At 38.7% G+C, this 20,133-nt stretch overlaps 1 long non-coding RNA gene across 1 annotated transcript; it reads left to right on the top strand.

Annotated features, from left to right (window-relative positions):
• Nucleotides 1–269: 269 nt before the first annotated feature.
• LOC141621778 (uncharacterized) lies at nucleotides 270–3,044 on the top strand. Its single transcript, XR_012532665.1, has 3 exons — nucleotides 270–596; nucleotides 1,046–1,141; nucleotides 2,779–3,044. It is a non-coding gene; the product is annotated as an uncharacterized LOC141621778 (long non-coding RNA).
• The last annotated feature ends 17,089 nt before the right edge of the window (nucleotides 3,045–20,133 follow it).

The raw sequence follows: 20,133 nt of genomic DNA, 5'->3' as shown, positions 1-20,133 counted from the left end.
AAGGGCGCCAAAAGCTGTGACGGATTACCCGTCACAAAAAAGGTACTTGTGACGGATAGTCCGTCACATAAACAGTGATTTGTGACGGATATTCCGTCACATATATCTTTTCCTGTGACGGATATTCCGTCACATAAAGGAATCTGAAAAAGCAGTCTGCGACGGATATTCCGTCACATATAACATTTTTGTGACGGATAATCCGTCACATAGGGGATTTGAAACACGGGATTGGGACCGATAGTCCGTCACATATTTTAGTTTTTGTGACGGAATACCCGTCACATTGTTTCTTAAGTTGAGAAAACACGCGACTCTTACTCATTTTCCCCTAAATTGAATTTTTGAAACCCTAACACCAAATCGCTTCCCCCATCAACCACCACCTCCGGCCTGCCACCACACCACCTTCGGCCTGCCACCAAACCACCTTCGGCCTGCTACCACACCACATCCGACAACACAACAACCACCACCGATCTTATTCCTTCTCTTCTCTTATCTTTCTTCTTCTCATTTATTTCCGCCACCTCTGCTTGTCGCCATTCTGCCGGCGCCATCACCTCCGGCCACCGCCACCTTTGCTTGTCGCCGTGGTAATTCCTTTCTCCCTTATCTTTTTTTTTTAAACTTTTTTCCCTCTCCTTTCCTCTCTTCTTTTCCTTCTTTTCTTTATCTTCTATTTCTTTCTCCTCTCACCTTTCCGTCCGTGTCTGCGCCCTTGCGCCGCCGTGGTAATTGATTTTTTGTTCCTTGTTGATTTAGGGTCCATAGCTGCCACATGTCATTCATTGTAAATTTGTAATGCAGGTAGTTTATGTATCTTGATTGTGTGAGCTTCATCTCACAACATGATGAAGAGTGCATATCTAAACCACAGAATTAGATGGTTCTTGTTAGGGATGTTGAGAATTTTGTAGTTGGTGCATCAGAATTAGTTAGGTGCATACATGTGTTGTGCGCTGCAACTTTACCACCTTTATCATTTATCAATACATGATTATGTTTCTTCATTTAGGATACTAAATGGCCTTTTTGTCTGCAGGTACTCACCAAACATCAAGGTTCTCATGTTAAAATGTTACGAGTCTACCCATATTTCCTAATGTGAGGCCGTTGTTCTGTGTTAGCGAGTTTATGGGTATGTGATTGGTCTCATACTCATTTTCCTGTTTTATCTATCATTGATGGTTTTTATATGGCGATTGATGTTAGTCGAACCCAATTCATTTTGAGACACCAATTCTAATATAAAATCGTCTGAACTTCTCACATTTTTTACCCAATTAAAATAGGGGGATATAAAAATAAATTGTGAGAAATTTTAAGTTAAAGACGGTTTTAAGTAAGATCAACTGATTAAATATAGGGCAGTGTTTTGTGGAGCTACCCACAAGCACTATTCAGCTGAATTAGTATTAGTTGGTCTCATAGTAATAGATTTGACATCTGCACGATTCTTTTATGAGTGATTGTTGTGTGAGATGGTTGATAGACCGTCTCATTCTAGAATTTGTGTTCTTTTATATGTTAGATACTAGTTTAGAACTCGTGCAAAATGCACGGACATTGATAGATAATATACTTAATTATGTTTTAAACCCTTACAATATAGCATTATTTTAGTTCGAATGTGGAACTTCTTGTATAAATGATTTAATTACCTAGGAAATGTGTACCCCGAAATCAACCTTAATGAATCGTAATTGACAAATAGAGAAGAATAATTGGGAAGTAGGTATTATTCTTATACTTCTAGCTATATGAATTAGGATCATGATTCATGAGCATGGAATGTATCTAGAAGATTTCTAACTGTACTTATATGGTAACTTCGTATCAATTTCCCAACTGTAATTGCAAAGTTACACAACCAACATAGGTATAAATATACACTACATGGTTAAAAAAAAATGTTGAATTCATTATGTAATGCTTATTGTCCTTCCATCTCATATTTTCTTCAAATTATAAGGTACACTTAGTAGGTACAACCACAAAAAATGTACGGGATTAAATTATACTCCATATAAGAGAGTTTAGTATTAAGAACAATAAGTATAGTGACACCTCGAACTTAATCTTTAGTTTTGTGTCAGGCATGTTAGGCGTCCTATTATAAACCTCCCAATCAATTGATAACCTCAAATTACGCTGTGATCATGAACATTAAATAGGTACCCTAAAATTCAAAATTCAAATAAAATGATTGGAAAAATAGGAGATTAAGTTGAGAAATTAAGAAAAATAGAGTAACATTACCTTAGGGCAAAGCTCGCCTAAATGATTGGAAATAACAAATAGAATGCATGTCAGATTGAATAGCTTTTTCTTTTTGAGGTTCGGGATTAAATAGCATGGTTGCCATGGTATGAAAGAAAGAATATGAGGATCGGCGGCTGAAGCGAGTTTTTTTATTAGGGATTTCTTCGGATACAGGGTGATATATAGTACTTTGATAGGACGCTTTGGCGGGAGAATATTTAATGAGAGTTTGACACGTGTCCAATATAATGTTTAGTGGTTTCTGTACTATATTTTTATATAGATTTTATTGATAGTAATGATGCTTAATCAACTAAATGGTGACATCTTCTTTTTCTTTCTCCTCTCAGCTTAAGGTTTACTTGTTTTAAGACTTTATTTTGGTATCCTATTATGCCGCTAGAGATGCCGCTGCCATGTTAGAAAGCCTTAGTTTATATGAGTACTATATAGTATATCTCATTTCAATCTTTTTGGTGGTGCTAATGATTAGTATTTAATTCATCTTTACAGGGATTTCTTGTGGCGCATCTGTATCTTGTGATGAAAAATCAAGTAAAACAAGTTCTTGCTAAATGAGGCAACATCAAGTTTTTACCTTCCTGACATAGATTTCGCTAAATTTATTCCTTTTGTAATTGGAGTGTAGTTTGTATGAATTCGTATATAATTTTAAGTTTTGGTTGATTCAGGAAGTTGATGGTGATGATCTATCTAATTTGATAATTGTAATGTTTTAGTAATTATAATTTTTGAATAAAACCGGTTACAAATATTAATTTTTTTTTTTTTAAAAACTGACACTTGTGACGGACTTTCCGTCACAAATACTGCCTTTTGTGACGGAAATTCCGTCACAAAAACTGTCTTTTGTGACGGAAAGTCCGTCACAAATGTTAAATTTTGTGACGGGTAATCCGTCACAAGTGTCAGTTTTGTGACGGCTAAAAGGGACCCACATAGAAGTGGGTTTGTGACGGGCAATCCGTCACAAGTCCGTCCCACCTCCTTTTGTGACGGACTATCCGTCACAATTCCGCTTTTTGTGACCATTGAGAGTGACGCCAGCTTGTGACGGGTAATCCGTCACAAACCCGCTTTTTGTGACGGGAAAGGCTAAATAGTGACGGGTTCGTCCGTCACTATTCCGTGTTATCCTTGTAGTGGTACCCAACAGGTCAGAAACTATTTTAAAACGCAACTCACCCTTACTCGACAGAGTAAGGCCTACTCGATAGAGTACCCAAAGACTCATAAATACGGAGTATTACAGTCTTCCCTCCTTAAAAAGAACTTCGTCCCCGAAGTTCAACCCATACTCAAAAACAAACATACTAACTCGATCAAGACACAACAACGTGACTAAGAACTCAAAACAAAACTCCAACCCAAACATGAACTCGTAACACCAACTCCACTAACTATTCCTACCTCCACAACATGGCTCACGATATCGTATCGACTCCATTATATCTCTCTCAACACTAACTCCATACACTACCAACTAGCTCCGTAATACATCATCCAGAGCCAATCCGCAATATCAAAATACCCCTAACATCAAACGGAATGTTACATTCTACCACCCTTAAAAGGAACTTCGTCCTCGAAGTTTACTTACACTCATAAACATCATCATGCCACTATCAAAACTCTCGAACTCCTAAACATCACACTATTACACGCACGGCCATGGCCTTTTAACAACATCAACCACAAAACAAATCCCTCCTTTACGCTATGCTAACACTCTACTTCCAATTATTTTACAACATGCACAACCATGAAACTCACTTTTATCGCATCCTACTCCTCTTAAGACAAATGTTACGTCCTCGTAACTCACTAATACTAAATCCTTAGTTAAATCATCTCAGCATCCTCATCACCACCACATGTCAAAGATAACCGCCTATAACCTCATTTCTATAACCGTTCCCATTTCCAAGGCTTTCTTACTTAAACAGTTCTCATACTTCAATTCACTCTGCACTCCATCTAACTAATACCGCAAAACCCTTAGCATAACCAATACTCCAACTCTTCCACATTACCGCAACATGACATACCTCTCTATATAGACTGTATAAAACTTCTATCGTCAAAAGCATAACTCACGATCCACACGTGTTACGTACACTCACACAAGATCCTCAAGTTCTTTTCTTTCATTACTACAAAACTCATACATGACTTAACAAGACACTAAATCCAAACACCCTTCCCTCACTGGCCCAACGAAAGATTAAAACCACCTGCAGCTTTCAGATCATTACCACACATGTTCTACGAATCACTTGCCATGACTATGTGCACCGATGTCTCATCTACAACAAGGTCAAATGTTCTGTACAACCTCTTACAACTGTGCCCTATCAACAGAAAATCACTATACCATCACAACAACAAAACATACACAACTTTCTCCCATATCATACTCTACCCTCACACGCAAGTTGAAACTGGTAAGAAACATCAACAAACAAAACAACAGTCTACATGTTCAACCAAAACTCACAAAGAACAACAGCAAACAAAACAACAATCTATGTATAACTGGTATGCACTTTCGAAAACTCGTATCATAATCATCCCGCCTACTCCACCACAACCGGTGACGGCATCACAACACCGTCACCAACAACCGCACCGCAGTGCGAAAATACCCGCATCACAACACGAAGTACCGTGCCCGGATCACCACCCGGGGCACCACAACCGCACCGATAGACATCACAACTTACTCAAACCCATAAACACCGACTCAAAGATAACTTCTCAGACAAGAAAAACTTACTCAAATCCACTTTATTAAATCACAACGCAACATATTATATGGATAAACAGATAAGCACCTCATGAACATCATCTCTACCATTTCACGGAATACGCATGTGTTATCAATACACATAAAACTATAACTAGCCATGCCAAATCAATCAAATTATTACCTTTTTAGCCTCATTCCATCAGATTGTCGTACCCTACATATATCACAAACATTCATATAACATCTTTATAACTATCACACCATACCGCGTCTCGTGAGGTCAGAACCTCACACAAACATTTATACACATCATAGACCCATAATCACATCCAACTAGTCAATCCTGATCACGTAAGTTACCACTCGATAAAGGTTACCTGTCGCCCGAGCTTAACTCATATGCCCCTCATAACATATTTTCCCATTCGCATAACCATCACCTCATGCCATACCATTAATATTCAACCACTAGCGTTCGCCTCATATAACCACATCTTATACTTCCTTACAACCATACATATCAATCCGGCCTTTGTAAAATCAACCTCTCTAGGTCTTTCTTATCTATCATCACCCTTAACCACTAGTGACAACACCACAATACCACCACTTTGCCGTATATCAAACCTCTTACACTCATATCAAAACAACACGGTTTTTCTCCTATCTTTGGTTAACATCCCCAAATAAAGAACATCAAACCCATCAATAAAATTACCTCAACATTATTCCCAATACTATCTTAATTGTATCGTCATCTAACTTTCCACCAAAAATCTCGTATCGTGTAAATACTCTACCAACTCTTACACCCTTAATTCCTCGAAACTCATTATTAATCATGTTGTCCTGAAGCTCCCATATAACCATTAACTAACATCCTCATGATAATATCACATATTTCGATGATTCCTTACCTTTATATCACATAACTCCGGTGAAAATTTTCCTTAGCTTACTTTTTACTCTTCTTTTCTCTTCACATTCAACAATACCATTTAATAGCTCAACTCCTTATTACTTCTATCTAATTCTTTAGTGCTCCGGTTACCTTCTCATTCCGCCAAAGCTCAAATCCCATTATTTCATGTCGATATCATCTCACTCTTTCTTACCATGGATCTTCTCTTATTATGCTATCGCTCACACTTGTCACTAACCTATCCATAAAATCAACGTTCACTGTTTAAACAACTTCATTTCATGCCGTTAAATGCCCAAAGAAATCACACGTAGTTTCACCCCTTAATAAACCAAATCTCCCAAACTCACTCACTGTCTACAAATCCACCTTGCAACATGTCTCCATAAAGTTCACTATATACCACTCTTCTCAACCTCTTTAAAACGAACTTTCACTACATATATTCTTGACCCACACGACTCCTAACCATCTCACTCCATAATTCTTTACACATCTTAAGTTGCCACTATCCAAACCTTCCTTTCAGTCTTTTCATTCTCACGTTCCTTAGACCCACATCATCCCTCACCCACTTTCACTTACTTTTACATCACTCAATTTCGCGAATAAATCACTCACCGCGTCTCACCAAAACTTGCACCATGCCTCAATCAGCTCATCAATATTCTTTTTCTTTTTCCACTTCTCAGCACAACCACATATAGCTCATCTCCTCCCACCAAACTCATACTCACCATAAGGTGCCACTCACCACCCCATAAGATTGGGTAACTTACGTATCAGGACCAACTTACATGTAAAACAATGCATAAAGAAGTAAAATAACAACTTTGAATTAAACATAATATGCAACGAATGTCAAAAGATAAGCGTATGACCCAAAAGAGAGGTCACTAGATCGAGTACCTGCCACTCGATCGAGTAAGGGACTTACTCGATCGAGTAGGTGAAGATCAGAAGCATGTAAAACAAATCGCCAGGGCTACTCGATTGAGTAACTAACGTACTCGATCGAGTTCCCCCTTACTCGATCGAGTACCAAGGATACTCGATCGAGTACCCAAATTTTCAAAGATCTTTGTCCAGTTTTAAAAAACAGTCATAACTCACTCATTACTTGGTCGATTTGGGGGTGTGACCTATCGTTAGAATCGTAAAAGGACAAGCTATCACCTCCAATTAGAATCACATCAAAATCATTTATGCATCTCAAGTTATAACAGTTTAAAGACAACCTCTTTATAATCGAAAAACACAACTACTTGATTTCACTTCCAAACAACTTAAACAACAACCAAGCAAACAAAACCAGTCCAAATCTTATAAAACCAGTATTCATAAACATATGTTACTATTTTCAAAAGCCAAGCAACAACATTAATCATGCACATAGATTATTTAACTTATCAATCACGATTTCCCACATGCTTTTATTTTATAACTTTACGTACACAATAACATAATATACAACATAAAATCCCCTATTCACATGTTACAAACATTGCCATATTATTAAAATCCATTACCCACATAAACATGTTCCACACATGAATTTCATATTTTTATGCAACTACTTACTTAATCTCTTCCAACCAATTCATCCATTACAGCTACACACTTCTTACCACATATACACATGAACAATAGTGGACAAGTACATAAACTTATCATACAACCTTATGCAAACCAAATATACGTATACGACACAATATTCCTATGCACATGTTATTATTATGCCACATTATGAATCATCCATCCTGCAACATCATCATTCATCACATATTATCACATGAACTACTTCCTTTTTCTACCACATCATTCATCATTCTCATATACTTTTCCTACAATTCAAAACAACATTGTAAACCAACTATCATGCTTTCAATCAATAGCTTACGAAATCACATCATCACTATCTTTTCTACACATTCCCCATTCTCCACATATATACATCCACCGATTCATGCCACACATCACCATATAGGTACACAATTCACAAGATAAACACATAGCGATCCCGACTCATATCCCATGGTGACCGGTTCAAAATTGTAGGGCGAGTTCGCGACTTTGGGACGTCTCCCAAGCCTTTGCATTAGCTCCTACAACCTTTACCCCGGGTTCATTTTAATTGACTCCCTATATTCATTAAATTCATTGGTTACAGGTTTCAGGATCGTCGCTCTGATACCATTTGTAACACCCCCATACTCCAAGTGCCTTACCAGGACCACTCAGGTATAAGGATGCCACCATCTCGGTTACCCGAGGCATGACATTCATAAGACAATAACGAAACAACTTTAAAAGTAAATAAAGTTTAAAGTGATTACATAGCAATTCCAAACTGATAAAAAGAAATACAAGATTCTCGGACGGTCTCATCGCTAAAACTATCAAAGCTATAAAACATCGTCGACACGGCGGAAGACTTCTAACTGCCACGTGATGACTCATCCCAGCTATCCCATACGCGTCATATCATACCTGCTCAATAACTGCTCACCACCCCCGAATGGATCACCACAGTTTTTAAAACATTTAAACGAGGTCGGCACTAATCACACAATTTATATAATCCAATAACACAACAGACAACACAGCTCAAACGGTCACACACACACAATCACACCACTCCCATCAATTTCCGTCACCGACTGTCCACTGGACCAGCCCTGCCAGTGGGGGACCGCAACCGTTCCCACCTAAGCCCCGTTCATCATACCGAGCGATAACCTGTCCCCTTAATGTGCATATCCCCTCCCGTGACGGGTTCCACGGAGGGCGAAACTAGGGCGTGAAGCCACTCCCGCAAGTGACCCCACTCAGCCGAGGACACGCCTCGAGAACCAGAGACAAACAATCACAATCAACAAACTGTCATAATACAATTACTATATTATTCAATCAACCACAACACATCAACAATCATCCCATTATGGGACTAATACTGAGTAGGAAATCCTACCTGGAAAGCACAACAGTCAGACGGTATCAACAAATTTGTATCAAAAGCCTCTTCTACAAAACCTCCTCCTATCATACAAACACATAAACACTACCAAATCACAATCTACACAAAACCCCCAAATCCCCATATTAGGGTTTAACAAACTTAAAGGAAAAACAGTAAAAAGGGTACATAGATCTTACCCTCGACGCAAGGATCTCAACAGTATAACAAACGATGAAAACCGACCTTCCAAACTCCGGGATTTGCTAACAATGCGATTAAAGGGATGAACGTACTTGCTTTCTCTCTTTGACAGTAATTTAGGTTTTGAAAAGTGTTTAGAATGATGACGGAAAAGATTATATACCTTAATCGCATAATTAATAAAACCCGAGAAATAACTCCCCGTAAACCGGCTACTCGATCGAGTAGCTAAGGTACTCGATCGAGTATCCTAGTTACTCGATCGAGTACCCAACAGGTCAGAAACTATTTTAAAACGCAACTCACCCTTACTCGACAGAGTAAGGCCTACTCGATAGAGTACCCAAAGACTCATAAATACGGAGTATTACATGTAAGACTATGGTCTAGGTTGCACAACCTAAACTCCATGCCCACATTGGTTCGAGTATTCGTGACAATACGAAGGCTACTCAAAAACTCCAGGGTGAGACTAAGGTACGTCTCCTCATGGGCATGGAAAAGTTTTCCAATCCCTAAGCCATCAAAGAACATCTCGGTGTGGTACCTTATCCCGAGGACTTCCAACACCTTAGCATCTATGAATTGAGTGGGTTCATAGTTCTTACCTGGCAATTTGACAAAGTTCTTGCGGTGGGCATCGGATTCGAAAAGCACCTCTTGGAAGTACTCAAGTTGCTATATTCCTCCTCTTATGATGGGACGGAAGTTCCTTGGTGGCACTACCTCTCGCGGGGTTGAAGAGGATGATCCCTTGCGTTTCCTTCCGGCGGATTCAACAAACTTTTTAGCCTTGCCCTTGAGGTTCATCATCTTGAAGTTGAGGAAAATGAGGTTTTTGTTGGCTTTTGATGTGAGGGGAGTGTTTTTGAGAATGGAGATGAGTGTTTTAGGGTTAGATAAAGTGAAGAAATGAGGGAGAAAGGGGGTGATTTTATAGAAGAAGAGGGGAAGCCGAGCGGATAAGAGTGGGGCCCAGCCGGATTGTTCGAGAAAAAGACCCCATTTCGAGCGTCTTTGTTGCGGAACGGGCGTCTTTAGCTTGTAGAAGCCGAGCGTCTTCCTCTAAATTCGCGCGGATTTTGAGACAGAACCTCGGCAAAATCTGGAGCATGCAGAAGACGAGCGTCTTCTGTTTTAGGGCGGGCGTCTTACTCGGGACGAGCGGATTCTCAAAAATCCGCTCGGATTTCCTGGCAGTTTCAAGACTTTATCTCAGGTGTCTTCCAAGACGGGCGTCCCGTGGAGAATACGAGCGTCTTGAGGGGAAGACGGGCGTCTTGTGCTGAATCCGCTAGGATTCTAACACAGTGCTAAACAGTAATGCGATGAGGGCCCTGGACGGGCGTCCAGGCCTCGGGACGGCCGTCTTTGGCTTCTTTTCTTCTTTTTCTTTCTTTTCCTTTCACAATCATACCCTTTCACCGATTTGTTATTCCTCCTTATCTTTTTCTGAAATTTGCTCAATAAAAATGTAAGAAGACTCTCTCTCACTACTCTCATGCAAGAAATCAAATACAAATGCAAAAATGTACAATATTATACAAAGTAAGGAATCCAAGAAATATCTTACAAATGGTGGTTTAAGATAGGACTCCACCAAACTAGTTCAAATTGTAGAAATTCTTGTCCATAGAGCTCAAAGCTCTTAATTGGAGATCAAAAGCTTGTGAACAAGCTTCAAATAAACACAAGTATGGGTTGCTCCATTTGAACATGAAATTTGGCCAAGGAAGCTTGTAATATGTTCTTTCTTTCGCTTTGTCCTCGGCACTAGAGCTTTCCCAATGTTTCCAATAAACAAGCCCATGATTCTTGTCAACACTAGGCATGAAGTATGGTTCGTTTTCATCCGTAGACTTCCACTCACCAACTTCTTCTTCAATTTTGGTAATGATGATAGCATTTGAACTTGTCAATCCTTCAAGAGTAGAAGGGGAATTCTCATGGCATTGATGATCGAGCTCCTTAGAAGTTGTCATTGTGGGTGCCAAACTTCAACAAATAGCTTCACGAGCAAGTTTCTCCTTGAGCTTTTTCACCAAGTAGCTTTTGTACGATGCTTTGGCCTTTTGAAGAAGGTCCACCATATCCTCTTCAATGATCATTGGCTCCATGATAGGTGTCAAGTAGTCTTTATGAGGAATAGGGGAAGGGCGTTTTTCTTCATGATAGGGTATCTCAAATGTCTCAAGGATAGGCTCCTCAAGCAAGGTGATATTACAAGTCCATCCTTTAGGCTCATAATCATTGTTGCTATCTTCATACGAATCATAAATGGGGGTTTCATTCTTCTTCATTATTTCTTCCTCCAACATCTCAATACTCACTTCAAAGGACACACCCTCATACTCACAAAGGCTAAGAGTACTTGGCTTACTCAACCTCATGTCTTCCTTATCGAACACAACACTCTCATACTCACAAGAGCTTACGGAGATTGGCTCTTCCCATTCTTCATTTTTCATGTCAAAAGTTACTACTTCAAACTCACATTCATGATCAATGTCCAAAGAACGGTGTGGGGTGGTTGCTTGGGATTCTTTCAATTGGGTGATTTGAATCTCCAATTCCTCACCTTGGGCAGCAATGCCTTGAAGAACATTGTCCCTCTTTTGGCTCTCTTCTAGCATTTGTTTGAAGAAGTTTTATTGATCTCCCATCATTTGGAGAATCACATTTTGAATGGGTTCATCTTCTTGTTGTGTGTAGGTGTGAAAGTGGTTGTATCGTGGCATTTGGAGTTCATTGTGAAGTGGGTATCGAGTGGGTGGTTGTTGTGGATATTGGATGTGGTGATTCTGGTGGGAAAATTTGGGGTAGTGGTTAGGATTTCCATTATACAAATAGTAAGGTAGGTTTGTGTTGACTTGCTTCTCAAACTCCCCATACCCATAGTCATACTCAAAAGATCCACCATATACTCCATGTATCAAGTCTTGAGCCATCATAGCTAAGACAAGGAAACAACTACAAGCATGGAAACTACACAAAAATGGTAAGAACAATCCTTGAGGAACAAGTTCCTCAAGATGAAAGAAAAATCAAAATAGACAAACAAGTAAGAACTTAATCACATAGCGCCATCCCCGGCAATGGCGCCATTTTGATATGGGTGATGTCGTCGGGTCACATCCAATCAAACACATTTATAATACTCAACATACAACTAATTAGCGGTAAGTCGAGGTCGATCCATGGGACGGTGTGCTTTGCGTTCTAAGTCTATCTATCTCAATTTATGCTAGTGTCACAATTTGGTTGGGTTTGTAGTTGTGTCTAGACTAATGCAAGCAATAAGGTAAAACAAGTAATAAAAGGAAGGACGTAAACAATTGATTAAAGGTTCTAGGATATCATGGGGTCATAGGGGATTCATGGGAGTTGATCATACAAACATGTTTAAAAAGTTGCAAGCAATTAATGTTGTAAAGGAACCGAGTTGGTTTATGTCTTACGGTTCATAGGAAGGGTTGGGCCCCGGAGCCGAATCGATTAGATTGTACAACACCTACAAGTCGACTTACTTTCCTCCTATTCAACTTCTATGCATGATCTAACGAGACTCGAGTTGGTTTATATCTTACAAGTCGAGTTGAGTAGATAAGAGATGGTTGTAAATGCAAGGATTCATAGGCTTAGCATTTCATCAAACATAACATGTGCATAAAGTTGACATCATAACAAGCAAGCAATTTAATCATGTGAACATATTAGATTAAGCATGAATCAATCCCATGTTGGTTGCCCCTAATTACCCACTAATCCTAGCTAAAAGACTACTCACTCATTATCATGGGAAACATGTCATTAATGGTATCAATCATCACAACAAGTGTAAACATGATAATAGAATGAAGAAATGAACAATAAAGATTAAAGGGTAAAGGAATTATACCAAACTTGAGATGATCCAAATAATAAAGCAAAGAATAAAAGAAGAGAACTTGATTGATTGATGAAGAGTTGTCAATCCTCCAATAATAACCCAATAGTCTTCAATTACCCAAAAGTAACAAGCTTGAACAATAATTAAGGAGAGATTAATATGTAATTTGTGGAAAGATTAAAGAGCAGTCTATTCTAATCTACTCCTAATTGAATCTAAGAGGAATTTCTAATGTAGAGGCTTAACCTCATCAAAACTCTCCCTCATGATTATTTACAAATGGGGTATATATAGTAGAGCTTCATTAGGTTAACTAAGGCTAAATTAGTAATTACATTTTTGAGTTTTAAGCAGGGAAATGCTAGTCTTTTTGGAGGGATGAGCATCTCGGCTGAAGGACGTTGCGGTCCGTCCGTCCAGGAAGGGAAGACGCTCGGATTCTAAGGGGGTGCACAGGCGTCTTTCTGGGAATCCGCTCGGATTGTAGTGGAGGAATCCGAGCGTCTTTGTTGCTTGGACGCTCGGATTGTCATTCTGGACGGGCGTCTTGCCAGTGAGGCCGCTCGGATTCTGTGACAGAATCCTTTTTCTTAACTTTCTTTTTATTCTTGTAGGATTGGTCTTTAGTTCTCGCTTCCCCTTCATACTAGTCCATCAAACATCGTCAAATAGCTTCCAAATATGCACGAAGGACGGGAAATTCCGCCTAATTGTCTTCTTTCCTACAAAACATACGAAATGCACTAGGGAAGCAAAATAGAAAGCATTTGACGGATAAAATGGTCATGGAATGATATAATAGTATGCAAAATAGGCTCAATTAGGGGACTAAATATGCTCAAATAATGGTCACATCAAATACATGGTTATGTTCCTAACATTGCCAATTATCCATTTCTAATGTCAATTTTACAAGGCAAATCCATTTGGGGGAAAAGCTCCAAATTTTTCGAAATAATTGGATTGAAAACCCTAATTTCTTTCAATCAAAATCAAGCTAATACAGATATTAAAGCAAGAATGAGACACATGCCTCGATTAGTCATGATTAATGGAATGATTTGATCAAATTTTGACGGATTTTGGTTGGAATTTGAGAGAGTTTAAAAAGAATTTGTGTTTTGTTATTATGAATAAAACACGACTTCTGTCGAGTTTTTACTCAGACAGGGACGAGCACGGGAAAGGACGCAGCACCTGCTGCGCCTCTTCCAAGAGTCACAGCTCTTGCTGCGCCTCTTCCCCAGCTTCACTCCAGCTCAATTTTCAAAAGTTCGTTACAAGTTCGTTATTTGTGGGCCCATCTTTGGTGCGCCTCTTCTTCAACGCCATATATCATATATTTGGTCTATTGGGCATTTATTTTTATCCGGACCAGTATTTTATCTTCGAGCAGACTGCGAGCTGTCGCAGTATTTTATCTTCAAGTAGACTGTGAGACGTCGCAGTATTTTATCTTCTAGCAAGGATCTTTCATCAGGACTTCGCTTGCAGCAACGAGCGGATTTCCGACGGTGTTTCGACACGCCTCCATCAATACCCTATTATTTTCCCAGCGAGATTTCATGACAGCTGATTGTACTTCTCGATAGATAAAGTTCGCTTGAGACCGACGGAAGCAGATTCCCCCAGCAGTTTCTATCGACGTCCTGATGCCCTCAATATTATGTTTTGTTGGAGTTTGGCAAAGGTATCGTTATCTGGATGTTCTCATACCAACCTTCTTTTAGGTTCCCAACCTACCTATGTTCCCAAACTACCCTATTCTCTACCTATAGGATCATACTCCCTTAGGATCGCCTTTCTTCGGGTTCATACGCATAAACCACGGTTACCCTTAGGCCGCCTTCTCGCCGATGTTTCCCTTTTAGGGTCCCACACCTTAGCATGATCCTTATATATCTTTTAGGTCTTAGCCTTAGCTTCTACGCTTAACCTTAGCTCCTACGCACCTCCGGAAGCATCTTGAGAAAGAAGTCTCAGGTATGGTTTCTTCTTATGGTTGGCAAGCCTCCTTAAGTAGTCTAATGGGCTTTAAACGATCCTCCCCGATAGTCGACAGACTCTAAAATGTCACCGATGACAGGTCCTTGGCTCAGACCCATTGAGCCTCCTTGCATCGCCATAGTCGCCAGGTTGTAATCTTCGATTGACCTGGTGGCTATACTTTGACTTTCGCCTTTTCCAAGGCCCTGTCAAAGTGGGGGCTCTGTAGATACCTCATTTCTGCACTTCCCGCCAAACACCCGGTGATGATTGGGATGCATGTTTGGTATACGGAACGATTTATGACAGTTTATAAATTTATCGTCAAGTGATATCTCAAATACTTGTGTCTACCCCTTGGTCGTCATCTACGCGCCGATACGGTCGTTTTGACAGTAATTAGAGTTCATTTGGAGTCTGGGTAAAAAACCGCTTCATTTTCTAATAAACCATTTTAAAATGCCGAGTCGGAATGTCCTGGAATATTCCGGATATTTTTACTCCATAAATTAATTTTATATCTTTTGGCAAAATATATCCCGAAAATCTTATTTTAAAGAATAAAGAAGTCGAGATCTACCGCAATTCCATAAAAGAAACGCGGAATTCTTTCTTCCGCAGGAGGAAACCTCTGGGGAAAGGACGCAGCACCTGCTGCGCCTCTTCGAAGGATCGCAGCAGCAGCTGCGCCTCTTCCCCGGCTCTTTTCTGCGTATTTTCAGATTTTTTCGAGATTTGTTTCCAAAGTTTGAGTCTTCTATATTTCTCCGTGTGATTAGTATAAATAGGGACCTTCGTTCCATATATTTATCATGCGAGTGTCCGACCTTCTCTTCTCCCTTTGCATTCTAAGACCGTGCTCTAAGCTTATTGACGTCTACATGCTTGATCAATCGACCACGTAAGCTCAGATCCTTCTGAGTACCAGTCACGTTGCATGACCGACCAATTTGACCAACTACACCTCAATTAATCAATCAATTTAATCTAAATCCTCTTACGAGGGCACTTTCTTCATACATTCAAGTCGAGCAATCACTAAAACGTTAACTTAGTTAATCTCGTTTTGTCAAACATGTAAGTCTGAGGGTGTAAATCCCATCTTTTATTATTGTATTTTATTTTTGTACTAATTAATGTAAGATTTACGTCAAAAGTATGCTTAAAACCGATTTCTAAAACCCTTTCTTTAAACCGTTTTTACGAATTAACAGTAGGCAGATGTCAAGAAGAAACGCATCAACTGTTGCGCCTCTTCGAAGAGTCGCCACATCTGCTGCGCCTCTTCCTGAGGCAGCCGCAGTTCCTGCTTTTCTTCTTCTTCCTCGCCTCTCTGTTAATCCGTTCCCTTTTCCTTTGTTTTCTTATTTTCTTCTCTTTCATTCGTACATAATACCTTTAACACATATTCATAATAAATATTACGCTTTAATTCCGACCTAAATCCCTTATAATCAATATTTGCGGGTTTTCGTCATTAAATCAAACCCAGATTTTGGAGATTCGATTTGTTCATATCAAGTCTCTGGAATTCGACTTTTGTATATGCTTCCATCAGTTTATCACATCTTTCAATTCGTTTCCGTCTTAATAGTTTAACCTAATTAATTAGTTCTAACCCGTTTTTAATTAGTTTTAATCCGTATTAATTCGTTTTTATCGCTTTTATGACGATTTCATATGTAAATAACACGCTAAATCACTTTCATCCGAGTCAAATATCGATAATCAACCCTTTAAATACACCAACGAGCATTAACGAATAGCAGTTATGACTTCACAGCCAGAACTCACCTCAGGAACAGACGCAGTGACCACTGCGCCTCTTCCAAGAGACGCAGCATTGCTGCGCCTGTTCCGGGTTGAGTTCTGTCTCTGAACTTCCGTTCTTGCTTTGTCCTAATTTATTAGTTTACGTATTAATCGACTATTAACCCTAATCACTCCTAATTTGTCCATATTTTCTAACCTAATTTATTTTCCCTTACTTTTCTCAAATTATCCGTCTTAATATTTTTGACGTAAATCAATTAATTCATTGTAATTATTGTAATTTTAATTATCGCAATTTCTTTATTATATTTTGTCATTTATGATTTATTTATTTGTTTTCACATGTAATTAATTCTAAACCCTACTTCGACATTAATGAGTGCTAAATTACATGTTCACCGACTTAGTATTAATTCACATGCTTGGACTAATCTGTGGATGTTGCATTGCATGCATATAATCGACAGCATATCGAGTACAAACGATTTCCCTAATCATTAGTAGAGGCCGCTATCGAGGCGGACAGGATTAGGTGTTCAGTAAAAGGACTTCCTACTACGTACACTATGTCAATTCTGGCAATCAATAAGGAGCGTATCACAACGGTTTAATGCATTTAATAACGACACTTAGATTACCGTTTTCAAAATATTGGCGGAAACCTAGACCACGCTAATAAGAATAATGGTTTCCGTCGAAAACCGTTCTTATTATAATGTGACAACGGTTGTTTAACAAACCGTTATCAAAAACGTTTAACGGTTTCCAAAAGTGCATTATAAAATCGCTCTTATCAACGGTTGTTAGACAACCGTTACCAGTTTAAGAAAACGGCATTTCGAAAATCGTTACTAAATTAGCACCAGTAACGGTCTGTGTTACCCGTTGTTATGTTATAGATACGGGTTTCTTATAACCGTTATCATTTGCTATTATGAAAGAACTGTTTTTCAATTCAAGCGTTGTCACTATTTGATTAGATTTCTCAGTTTGACCACTGCACTCAAAACTTTATCATAACTTTAATAAATATTCAGTTTGACCAACCCTTTTCAATTTGACCAAAATAATTATATAAATATGTCTTCATAATGTTAAAATCTAAATTATCAAACATTTACTCTTTAATTTCTCTCTAAATTTCTCTCTAAAAAAAATATGGCTGGTGTATCGGAGCTACAATCACGTAATCGTTATGCACAGCCTTTTACTTGCATTCTCCATAATCTCCCGGTTCGTTATGATGGGAATGGAAAGGGTTTAAACCCTAATTTTTGGTGGTTGAGGCAAATGCTTCATGACACCGGTTTCACTGCGGTTAAAAAAGTGTACTCTGTGTCTACAAACAAGCAAGGTTTTGTAGGCTTCGCTTTTATCGAGTTTGACGAAGCCAACTGCCATGATAGTTTTCGTCAGGCAAGAACATTAGGGGCTAGATTTGCGGAGAAAGATGCGGGGAAAGAGGACTTTTATTCGGATGCTAAACAAAAGGACCTTTATCTATGGGTTGCGACCCATGTTGATAATCGTATGCTGACACATTACCGAAGGCAGTACATTCCTGCCAACATGCCTATGTCATAGGAGAAAGAGGCCATTCCACCAGCTGCGCTGCCCGCTGATGATGAAGAGTCGATCTACGACTTAATCTATGCCGAAATTGGGCATGAAGACTATCCTAATTCTTCATCAGATTCTAATTAAGTCTTTAATTATTATCTAACATTATGAGTTGTATTTTGATTATGGTGGTTATTTAAATAAAAGTTTATTTATTTATATTATTTATTACTACGTTTTAATCAAATCCTTACACTCAAATTCAATCCACCAAATAAAATATTATAATGACTAACTTTCTACTTATAATAATAAAAAAGAATGGAAACGGCATAATAAGATAATAAGAATTGGAACCGTTATGTCAATAATATGACAAAATGATAACGGTTCTTTGTTAAGCCGTTATCATATTACATATATCAACAACGGTTATTTTAAAGCCGTTGTCATATTACAACAATTAACAACGATGTTTCTAAAAACCGTTGTAAAAACAGATCCCGCGCTATGATAGTAATATAAAGTTTATTTTTTTAGGGTGTTATTTATAATGAAAAACTAATTAAAGAAGTCATCTTTGCCGTCGTCGCCGTCATTAATCTTTATAGCTTAAAAAAGGTAATCTCATTTTCATAGCTACTGGCTTATATATGGGTCGTACATGGATGATTGATTGTGAAATTGGTGATCCCATTTATAATGATGGAATTGTTGAATTTTACAATTTCGTTAGTGAAAATTTTCATCTCCGCTCATCAATCCCCTGCCCTTGTAATAGATGTGGTAATATTAGGGTTTTGCCTATCCCAGATGTCAAAATACACTTAGAAAAGAATAGTTTCAGTAGAGATTATAGGCATTGGATTTTTCATGGAGATTAGAGGATGAGGATGGGGAATCTGATGTATAAGTAAATAATCATACACCTAAAGCTGCTGGTTTAGATATAGGGGATGGGGCATATGATGTATGTGTAAACAATCGTTCACCTACACCTGAAATTGTTTTAGGTGAGAATTTTGCTGAAGATGATGGATTCGATGATTTTGAAGCTATCGGTGATGAGGAAATAAATGCTGATGATTTAATTGAGAAGTTGAGTCAATCTGAAATGCCTTTATTTACTGATTGTAAGAAGTATACCAAATTGTCCGCGGTGGTAAAGTTATATAACTTGAAGGGAGCAAATGGGTGGAGTGATAAGAGTTTTACGGATCTTCTAGCTATGCTATGTGACATGTTTCCTGACGGTAATGTTCTTTTGAGTCGGACATATGAGGCTAAAAAAATGATTAGAGAATTGGGCATGGAATATGAGAAAATACATGCTTGTCCCAATGACTGCATATTGTACCGTAAAGATTATGAGAAATTATCATATAGTCCACGCTGCTCTGTATGGCGTTATTAAGAATAATGAAGGGATCCCAGCTAAGGTGTTGTGGTATTTTCCAATAATACCAAGATTCATAAGGATTTATTTGAATGAAGAAGATGCAAGAATGTTGACTTGGCATAATAGTGGAAGGATTGAAGATGGAAAGTTAAGACACCCAGCTGATGGTCAAGAGTGGAAAGAGTTTGACGCTAAATATCTTGACTTCGCCAAAGAAGCAAGGAACTTGCGTCTAGCGCTCTCCACAGATGGAATGAACTCTCATGGAAACATGAGTACCCAACACAGTACTTGGCCAGTTGTGTTGGCCATCTATAATTTGCCCCCATGGGTTTGCATGAAACGGAAGTATCTGATGTTATCTTTGTTGATATCTGGCCCTCGACAACCTGGAAATGACATAGATGTG

This window comes from Silene latifolia, chromosome X (genome assembly GCF_048544455.1).
Source record: "Silene latifolia isolate original U9 population chromosome X, ASM4854445v1, whole genome shotgun sequence".
Lineage (NCBI taxonomy): Eukaryota > Viridiplantae > Streptophyta > Magnoliopsida > Caryophyllales > Caryophyllaceae > Silene > Silene latifolia.
This window is presented reverse-complemented; position numbering and strand designations above follow the sequence as displayed.